Below are 10,843 nucleotides of genomic sequence, written 5' to 3'. Positions count from 1 at the left end.
TTGCTGTTTGTAACCTCTTTCAGTAGCTGTGGTCTACTACAAGCCTCAGAGGCATCAGGGCTAAAGTGGAGCTTCTCTTGTTGCCCTTTGACTGAAAATTATACAATGTGGCATCATATCAGTATTTTATGGATTTCCTTTTGTGGATCTTGAATTTCCATGTTTCCCATTGACTTTTGCTGTGTAGAAAGAGCAGCTTGAACATTCTTCAAAACATCTTCTTTTGAGCTCCACAATAGAAAAGAAAGTCATGTTTTGAATGGCATGAGGGTTAATAAGCAGACACAATTTTTTATTTTGGGATGAACTATCCCTGTAAAATAATCCTCAGCCGCTCATTGTAATGCTACACATGCTGGTTGAACACTGTAGTGTGTCTCTAACAGAGAAAATATCTTTCTTTATTACCAAGAGGAAAACAAAATGACCTATATTCTCATAGGCTTAGAGTAGCATGAGGTTGGTCAGTGTGTGTGTGTGTGTATGTGAATAACGGGCCGTCCCATTGGTTGTTTCCTGCTAATTCTCTCCAACAGCATGACAACACGGAGATTGATGGAGACAGAGAAACAGAATGGAGCAGTGAATGAGTGTTTTGCTGAAGACAGGGAGGATGAATGTTTTTCGTGTTTGCCTGCAAAGAGAAAAAAAAGTGTGTGTGAGTGTGTCATCCACCGTGTGCCAGTCTGCATTGTTGCTACCCATCCATTTCCTCTAGGCCAATCAGAGCCTGTGAATCCTGGACGAGTAATTGATGCTGCTTACGAAACGAGTGTGTTTGACTGTGTGTGTGTGTGTGTGAGAGAGAAGAGAGAGAGAGAGAGAGAGAGAGAGAGAGAGAAAGAGACAGTCTTCATACTCTCAGCACATCAGATAATTTTTTAATGAAGGGTCTCAGAGGGTCTCAGGAGACTTAATGGAGCTCTTAGTCGTGTTGCATTTAGGTATTAGACGACTTTATGTTTGTCTTCTCGTGTTTGCATTTAGGTAATATCAGATGTTTCTCTTGAAACTACTTAGGTGAAATAAAAACAGACAGTTGGTAATATAAGAGCTTAGATCAGTTGTGTGTATGGTGTGTGTGTGTGTACTGGTATATATGGTTTATGACGACACTTCCTGTGTCCCTAAGGCCTAAAAAAAAAAAGCAAAACAGTGTTTTATGAAGCTCAAAAATTGGCAATAGTTTTTCTGTAAGGGTTGAGGTGTATGGCGATAGAAAATTCAGTTTGTACAGTATAAAAACCATTACGCCTATGGAGAGTCCCTGTAAACCACATATGTAAGTGTGTGTGTGTGTGTGTGAATCAAGTTTGAAAGAACCCAAAATCAAAACTTTGATACTCTCGCAGCAAGGCTGTTTTTTAAAAACCCCTTGTGCACACTTTAGTACTTATAAAAATATTGAGCACATATTGAGTTTTCACATAAATTCTGTCACACGCAGTGAAGTGCAGTTGACCTGAAAATGAATAACCTCACATTAGAGACTCCAGCGGAGGGTAATCCCTTATGGGCTACAAAATGGCAACTTTGTCTCATGCATTGTCAGGACATAAAGACGCTGAGGGCAATACTATAGTGCACTGCTCGCATAAATTGGGCATAAGTGCATGTTTCATTCGCCTGGAGCAGCTTTTTTAGAGGTTACTTAAACTGAATGCATTTGAGGGAATTTTTTTTTTATGTCCATACCACAGTGATGGTTTAAATAATTTAAAGTGCACAATTTGATTTTTGCTACAAAAAATAAGATTAATGTAAAAAGATTTCTAATGCTTACCAAGGCTTGCGTTGATTTGATCAAACAGTAATAATGTTTATTACAATATAAAATATTATTACAATCTATTTTCTATTTTAATATATTTGAAATTACATCACTTCAGTTTTCAGTGTCACACGATCCTTCAGAAATTATTTCAGAAATGATTTCTTATTATTATCATATTGGTTTTTTTTTTTGTTTTGTTTTTTTATGGAAACAGTGACACTTTTTTTAATAGAACGGATGAATATAAAGTTAAAAAACAGCATTTATTTAAGTTAGAAATATTTTGTAACATCACACCTGTCTTTACTAGTACTTTTAATCAATTAACTGCTTCCTCACCGAATAAAAGTATTAATTTCTTTAAAAAAAAAAATCTTAAATCTTAGATTTCAGTAGTAATGTACAGTGTATACACACACGTTCATTGCTCATTGACTAACTTTCTGTCTCTTTTTCTCTTCCTTATTGTCTCTCCATCAATCCTGTCTTGTCATCTTCTCTAGGTAAGTAATCATTTTTATGATTCAAATCTTATTTTATTTTGTGTCTAAAGTGAAAAATACAAGTGATTTTTGCTTAAAGTAGTACACAGTGTTTTGCGCCACAATGTTGGTCATGGTCCTTCAGCTGCTCATACAGAGGGAAACTTTTGCACTTTCGTACCAATTCCTGCAAAACCTGGCTCAAAATACTCTGCAAAGAACCATGATGAATATTATATCTTCAGGTTTTTTAAATACACAGTTTTGAATACAGACCTGTACAGATGTGGCCTGAAATCAGACACTCTTTACACACTCCCATGCAAGTTGGCAGGAGTGTGCGGGTCTTCCCGTATGTGGCAGTTTCCATGGAGACAACGAGTTAAAATAACGGCAGAGACGGCTTTCCCGTGCCATTTGCTGGCAGCGTTCCCACAGAATGTTATGAAGCGCTCGGAGGACGTAACACACACACGCTGTGACGTAGTGTGGGGTGATGAACACAGGAGGGTTCAGTGAGTGTATTTTTAAACCCAGCTGTCTGCGAAAATGTCCTGACCACATTTTCTGATTTAGGACTGTGGAGAACCACTCAAAACGTACATTCCACACAGACATCACGGCTTGAACTCTTTTCAGTTTCCGGAGAGAAAATGAAGAATTGTTGAAGTTGTGTGGCTTTTAGATTTTAGAGTGTATAATCATATATATTATGTATGTAGAGAGCGGAGAGCACTGTGTAGGGACCATGTCAATCAGGACACAGTTAATGCATGCAAACCTCTTCTAATGAGCTGGTTCTCTGAATCAGGTTCATTTTAAATAAGAGAGGCACGCAAAATATGTATGGAATGTAGCATATGAATGGAAATGAGAACCACTGGTCTAGACTATTTCACATTATTTGGTTTGGATTGTGTAACATTTGTTGCAACTGATTTGTTGTTCTGAGCACTTCTCCACGCTTGGCTCATTTCTCGGACTGCCAGACGATGGCTTGAGCATGTGTTGTGCCTCCTCTGACTTTGTGCCGTTGGTGAGAGTCGGGAATACTGATGTCCTCAGACGTAGACGGGAGTGGCTGGATTGTGTCGATACAGACGTACGATGAATATGATGAAACAGAGATGTAAAAGCCCACTGGAATGTGTTAATCGAGTCTCTTTCCCCTCACATCCTCATATCTCAACTGCTTTTCACCTTCCCTCAAACCTTGTACCTGCGCGAGCCCCGTGTTTGTGGGCGTGCAGAGAGCTGTTGAGTGACAGCTGTGGGAATTGTTGAAACTGGACGCACTTCTCTGTATGTGTGTGTGTGTGTGTGTGTGTGTGTTTACACAGGGCTCTTATGATCGCACTAGTGAGATGGTTACGTAACAGGCACCTTCATGCGAGCTGATTTTGGCCGTCGCTCTGCTGTCTGAAGAGCCTGAATGAAACATCACGTGTTTCTCACACGACCCACGCCGAAAGCTGTTCTTTTCTTCTGTCAACTCGGCTGCTTTTAATGCAGTTAACTAAAGTTACGTCTGAACGCTGTGGTGTGTACATAAACTCTTTCGTGCTGAATGATTTGTGGGTTGTAGAATGAGGCTCGTAAAGGGGAGAGAGTGCTCAGTTTGCCTGCGCTAGTTTTGGAGGGAGAATCACAGGCCGTGTTTTCCAGGCGACCCGTGCTGCACGTGGAGAACACAAGATGACGCCGTATGAGGGAGATGAATGATTTTGTGAGCTCAGAGTGGAGTATTGATACATTTTTGGAAGAAGGAACTGTTAGAAGTGAAACGTGACCTTATTAGATGCTTTGCCGAACCTCAATAATTGTCTGTTTATTGATACGATCAGTTCATTTTAATGCTGATCTGTTGACTGGAGAGCATTCGTTTGGCTAGATGAGAAAAAAAGAGAGAACATTGTACATTCACAGCTAAATAGGAATATGTGATGATCACACTAAAGCTAAACTCGTGAACTGTAAGTGTAGATGCTTTATTTATTTATTAATATTGCTTGCAAATAAGAAAATTATATTATTATTATTACAATATAATGTTGACCCTATTTAATAATATTTATTGTAAATAATTTATTTATATATTTGTTTTTGTCCACATTTAATAAAATTGCTTGTGAAAAATAAATATCTAAATAATGATTATTTATTTATGTATTTATTTTGCCTATATTTAGCAATACATATTATATATAACGTTGCTATAATGTAATTTTGTCTTTTTTTAATAATATTGCTTGTAATATATTAACCTCAATTAAAATATTTATTTATGTAATTGTTTTTCCTTTTTATGGTTAATATTTATGTAACTATATTTTGTTTATTGACCATGTTAAATATGAATATTAGTAGTATTGCTAGAAATAAATAAATAAATAAATAAATAAATAAATAAGCAAGCAAGCAAACTGGCCATTATTTATTTATGCTTTTGTCCCTGTTAAATAATATTGCATTCATTTATGTTTTTGTCCCTATTAAATAACATTGCTTGTAAATAATTAACTAAATTATGCAACTATTTATTAATTGTTTGTTTGCATTTAATAATATTGCTTGCAGATTTATTTATTCATTTATTTATTACTGACGTTTAGCTGGTAAGCAAACTCCTCTGGTCTGCATTGGTGAAAAAAGTTCAAAATTATTTACATAATATTCATTTTAATGATCAGAATGAACAGATCTTCCACAAAGTTGTCATATGTTGCTTATATTGCTGTTCACAGTTGCTAAGTGATATAGCAATATGGTCTGTTAATACAGAATGTGCAAAGCAAATTTATTTGCATTTACAGCCGTTTGAACGCAGCCCATCCGATCTGAACTTACAGTAAGAACTATAACCTAGCACATTTTTTCAGTCATGCAGGTTGTTCTTTCATTAAACTCTGGCATGAAGCACATCTTTCCGATAAATCATCACAGATGACATCAGAGAACAGAACAGGCTTTGTGAGGTGGGCTAGTTTGGCACTCGAAGCGTCTGATGAAAGATTCATACTATTATTCTCCTCCTTGTTTTAGTTGGCAGGTCGCTCGTGAGAGTGAACCTTCTCCTCTTTCCTCCTCCCTGTTTCCAGGATGAGCATGTTTGATCTGCTCTGAGACCAGTGATTTTGTTCCTGTTGTGGTCAGTGTGAGGGTCTCAGGTTGGGTTTGTTCAGTCGAGCAGAAACTTTCCCAGCTCGGGATGGGGAAGTCTCAATCGTGATGTTGTTTCTGGGATCTCTCTTATTCTCTTTGTAACAGCAGTGTCTTTGTTTGACCGTGAATTTTCAGGGATGAGAAACTCCCAACTGCGTGAGACGGGGACTCCCCAAATTCACAACCCCCCTCTCAAATTTAGAGTAATATACTGCTCCTCTGGCTCACCATCATGGAGGTAAAGTACCATAGTTCTACCATGTTTATTACCTTATCTTCTCATGGTAATAACAAATGTTGTTATTATATCTATAATGCATAAAAAAAGCAAACCAAATAGTATTAAACTTAATTTTCAATTATTAAAATATTAAAAAAATTATGAAAAACATTTTTTTTTTTGTGACTAGCTGAAATTAATTTAAGTTGAAGTACTAAAATTACTAAAACTAAAACTTAAAAAAATAAATAATAATAATAATAAAACTATAATATTTAAACTATACTATTAAATATAATAATAAAATAAAAAATTAAAATACAAAAAAGTTATATATAAAATAAAATATTAATAAACATTATAATAGTATATAAATATTACTAAAATAACACTGTTAATACCATAGTAAAACCTTGGAATAACATGTAAATTCATAGGGTACAAACTTTCTGTATAATTCATGTCCCATGATGATATTTATTGGTATTGGTATGATATTTATTGGTATGACCAATTATACCATGGTACTTTTTAAAATGAAATAAAATGTATTAAAACTATATATTTAATAATATAATAATAATTAAATGACAAAAGCATAACACTATTAAAACTAAAATCAATATGTAATAAAAGAAAAAGTCATTCAAAATATTAAAAGAAAATGTAAACGTATAATATAATAATTTTAAAATAATGTTAATAATGTGGGATTCTTGAAAGTACCTTGGAATGCCATAATTATTGTTCCATGGTATTTATTTATCCATGGTACCAATTATACTATGGTACTTTTTGTGGCGTGTCTAAAAAAAACATGGCATTACCATGATAGCATATCCAAAAACATGATATCAGTATGAAAATACTCTGCCGCATCACTGTTTTCGGGTATCTTTCATGTCCGTAGCACATGCTAGCAGGATAGCCAACTTGCTAAAGTTTAATATTTAGTGTTTTTAGCCAATAGCCAGCATTGCTAATTACTCTGACATAATTCAGCACTACTTGCTTAGCCCACCAAATTTTATGTAATGTCTTGTTGTCTTTCTTTTTTACGTTTTTTGATGATTCATTAATGCGTTTCTGCGTTCAGAACAGAATGTTTGTGTTGTTTCAAGCCAAAGCTAATGCTTTATTCATTCACGAGGGCTGAATTAGTTTTTCATGTCCATTGTGTTGGTACGACTACACTGAGATTAGCAAGTTGTTCTTGGAGCTTGTAAGACCAAATGGGTTCCTTTCTCATGGCCTGTTCAACATTTCATGGGTCATAAAAATCATTTTTAAAATGAACTTTTTTTGCAGAGAACACACACTAAGAAAAGCTTCGCTCTGATCTAAAAGGCCCATGATCCCGCCAAACCTGCATCGCTCACACAACACAGCAGTTACAGGATTGGCAGACAGTCTGCATGAATGGATGTGAAGCAATGACGGAGGTCTGCTCTCAATAACATCTCTCTCTCTCTCCAAAACAACTCCACCAGACCTCCAGCCAAATGGATCTCCGTCAGCGTCTCTAACTTCTGCTACTTTGACTCAAAGGCCTCTCAAAATCCAGATTTCTGAATCTGAACTGTAAGAAAACACAGTTAGATAACTATATTCTGCAACATTTTGTTGAGTTAAGTTTTGATATGTAAGTCTAGCAGCGTGATATTTAATAACGTATTCTTTTAAGTATTGTGCTGAACATTTTGTTATCACTTCCTTTGATTTGGTTCAGCTTCTATTTTGGTAGACCCCCAAACCCCCAGTCATTTGCACCCTGGTCTGGCTGAATGAGGTATTCAGATGGTGACGAGCTTAATGGTGACTGGATGAAACTCGACCTCTGCTTAGCTGAATTCAAAAGGGGGTCTCCAGCATTGAGCCTAATTACAGAAAAATCAGCATGGCCAGTCGCTGACCTTTCCCCCCGGGTCAGTCTGCCTCAGATCAGAGAGCTATGCCTCTGTTAGGAGTGCTGTAATGAGGTGGCTGGGGGTCAAAGGTCGAGTCTGTGACTGTAGAGAAGTGAAGTGACGTGTGGCCAAGTGTGGTGACACATACTCGGAATTCGTGCTCTGCATTTAACCCATCCAAATATATATATTCCCCCCATACACTTCAAAAATGGACACTAAATAAATTAATAAAAATGGTTAAAGTCAACATTATCTATTTTTCTAAAATCTAAATAATAATAATAATAAAAAATACAAATAAAGAAAATAATTTTTTTTTTCTCATGTCAGCAAAATAATTAAACTAAACACCACGCAACCAGCATCATGTGACGTTATTATATTTTTCTGTGGTGGACTTTTTGTCCATTGTATGTGTCCTCTCATTTTTACAGTAACCTGTTGTGGTAACACTTTAGTTTAGGGACCAGATCTCACTGTTAGCTAGTTGCCTATAAGCATGCATATTATTAGCATATTGGCTGTTTATTCGCTTTTTTTAAAGCATATATTAATACCTTATTCTGCATGACCATATTTTAGATCCCTTAGACTTAAACAACCTTACTAACTATTAATAAACAAATTAGAAGTTTACTGAGGCAAAAAGTCATAGTTAACAGTTAGTTAATAGTGAGAATTTGTCCCCAGACTAAAGTGTGACCACGATTGTAAATTAGATGTTAATTGTTCATTGTTGAATTGTCAAGGTTTGTTGATGTGAAATGTACCCAGTTATAGAATGAGGCATATATATTTATTTTCAGATATAAAGTAATCTGAGATATTGTTCTTAACCTGGCTGTGGAGATTCTATGAAGTTTATTTACCTGTAAATAGGTATTAATCTATACAGCACTAGAGGGCATTATATCTCATGAGAGATCAAACCGTACATGTTACATGCCTAAGTTTAATTCGTGTTAGGGGTCTGATCACATCACTAACTGTAAGTGTGAGCAATAGTACCAGCAAACTCTGGTCATGAACGCTGAAGATGGAAAATATTCATGAGTAAACCGCAGCACGGAGCAATACATCACAGCTGGATAAACAAGAGTTCTGCGTCTGAACTTTGTTCAGAGTGTGTGTGTGTGTGTGTGTGTGTGAGAGAGAGAAAGAGAGCAACTTTAAAATGGCCATCTGCCAGGCTTTTACGGTTACGGATACCAGACCCTGTCAAATGATCAGACTGAATTTTGCCTGTCAGACAAAAGAAAGGGTGGAGAAAATGTCATGAAATTACATTATAGGTGGGGCCTGAGCCACATGTAGAGATCAAAATATCACAGAGATTTGATGGTTGCCAGTAAGCAACCACCTAACAACCACCCAGACCACCTTAGCAACCACATAACAACACTCTGGTACAGGGTTATTATACACTTCACTCAGAAAATGCTCGTAAATTTCACAAATAAATACACAGAAATGACTAGTAACATTGAATTTAACATTACATTTTGAAGTAGAATCATTGAAAATGTATTTTTTCCAATAATCTTATTTTATCCGTGTTTTTTATTTTTATATTATTTTTTTATTATTTTTTTTGGAGTGTAGTTTGCTAAAACTTCAACTAAAGTCATTAAAAATACTTTTCTTGAAATAAAATAACTAGTAGTAAAGGCATCATTTCTATTTTTTTCGAAAATTCTCATTCATTTTCATTTGGTTTAACTTGATGTAGTAAAATATTAAAACTAAAACTAAAAAAAAAAAAACTAATAATAGTAATTTAAAAAAATTACTATCACAGCAATTCTAAAATAACTGTGGTGGTAAAAGCAAAATTCTTTACACACTTTTGTAAAATACCAAATTCGTATACTTTTCATGGTGGCAAAGCACACACATTTTAAAGCAAGTTGATGCTAATGCACTTTGACCCTTCTGACCGAAACGTCTAATGAAGTTAATTTCTGCCAGAGTTCGGTTTGCAGTCTTACAGGCTCTGGTTTGGAGAGTAAATGTCTTGTGAACCACATCACTTGGTTTTTAATGATTCGGTATGGGCGTCCCGCTAATGTAAACAAGACGTTGTGGATATACTGTATAGTTTAATCCAGTCAGTGCTACGCATAGTTTTGGTCTAATTCATTCCTACGGAGCACACAAATACCATCCATGTGTGCTCTTGGCTTTAGCTAAACCACTGCAATTCAGCGCTGGATAGGAGAACCAGGTCCGCCGATCCAGTGTTAGTTTAAGACAGTGGAGAAAAGACATCCTGTGCTTCCCCTTTGGGAGATTTCAATCACAGATGGGAAATTTAATCAACTTTGCTTCAGTAATATTTTGAAAAGAATCTACCTAAAATACTGCTTTAAACTTTTATGCATTGTAGTATTCATGGCATGCATTATATTGTATGGTACAAATATATATATATTTTTTTATATATATAATTTTCATGGACGCAGCTGACAGACTCAGGCTTTATAAAACCTACAATCACATTCCAGGATGATCTTTGAGCTCCACCTACTTGGACTAGATCAAAGAGCTTCATCACAGAGGAAGGAGCAAAAGATCAGGAGAAAGACAGAGGGAATTACAGGGGAAGCTTTTCTTCCTGTGCTGAGATCATGGTGGAGATATTCAATAAAAGAGATAGAAACTATGGCTATATAATGCAAGTGCTTAAATTTAAAGTACAGGTGTGCATTAACAAACCTCAGTACTTAATTTAAGAATGAAGGTAACTCAGCAAAATTTTAGCTGACTCATTAGATGTGTTATTTTTGGACGTCTGCCTGCTGTCTGAGACTAAAACTCCTCCCTTTCCTCCTTCTCATTCATTCAGTCTTACTTTTTTCTTCAGTGTGTCCGTGTATGTGGTTTAGAGGAATCATTTATGGCCATCCTGGAAAGGAAAACTACATTTAGTACCCAGCTAACACAATTATATTGTAATACAAATTTTGTGCAAAAACTTTTATTCTGCATACTTAATTTGACAGAGGTATGTAACAATGGTACATTGTTTTGACATTGTTAGCAAATCCCTATAATAATTTATAAACAATATTATACTTCAAACCAGGTCATATATTCACCATCAACAACATTTGCTTTTCTTTTTAACTTTGAACTTTCTTTTGAAAGAAAAAAAATATATAATGGTTTCCACACAAAAATTAAGCAGCATGACTGGTTAACATGATTGGGTAACATTGATATTATTAAGAAATGTTTCTTAAGCAGCAAATCAGCATATTAGAAAGTTATCTGAAGGATCGTGTGTCAGTGAAGA

Source organism: Carassius auratus, unplaced genomic scaffold (genome assembly GCF_003368295.1).
Source record: "Carassius auratus strain Wakin unplaced genomic scaffold, ASM336829v1 scaf_tig00005510, whole genome shotgun sequence".
NCBI lineage: Eukaryota > Metazoa > Chordata > Actinopteri > Cypriniformes > Cyprinidae > Carassius > Carassius auratus.
Note: the sequence above shows the minus strand (reverse complement) of the source record.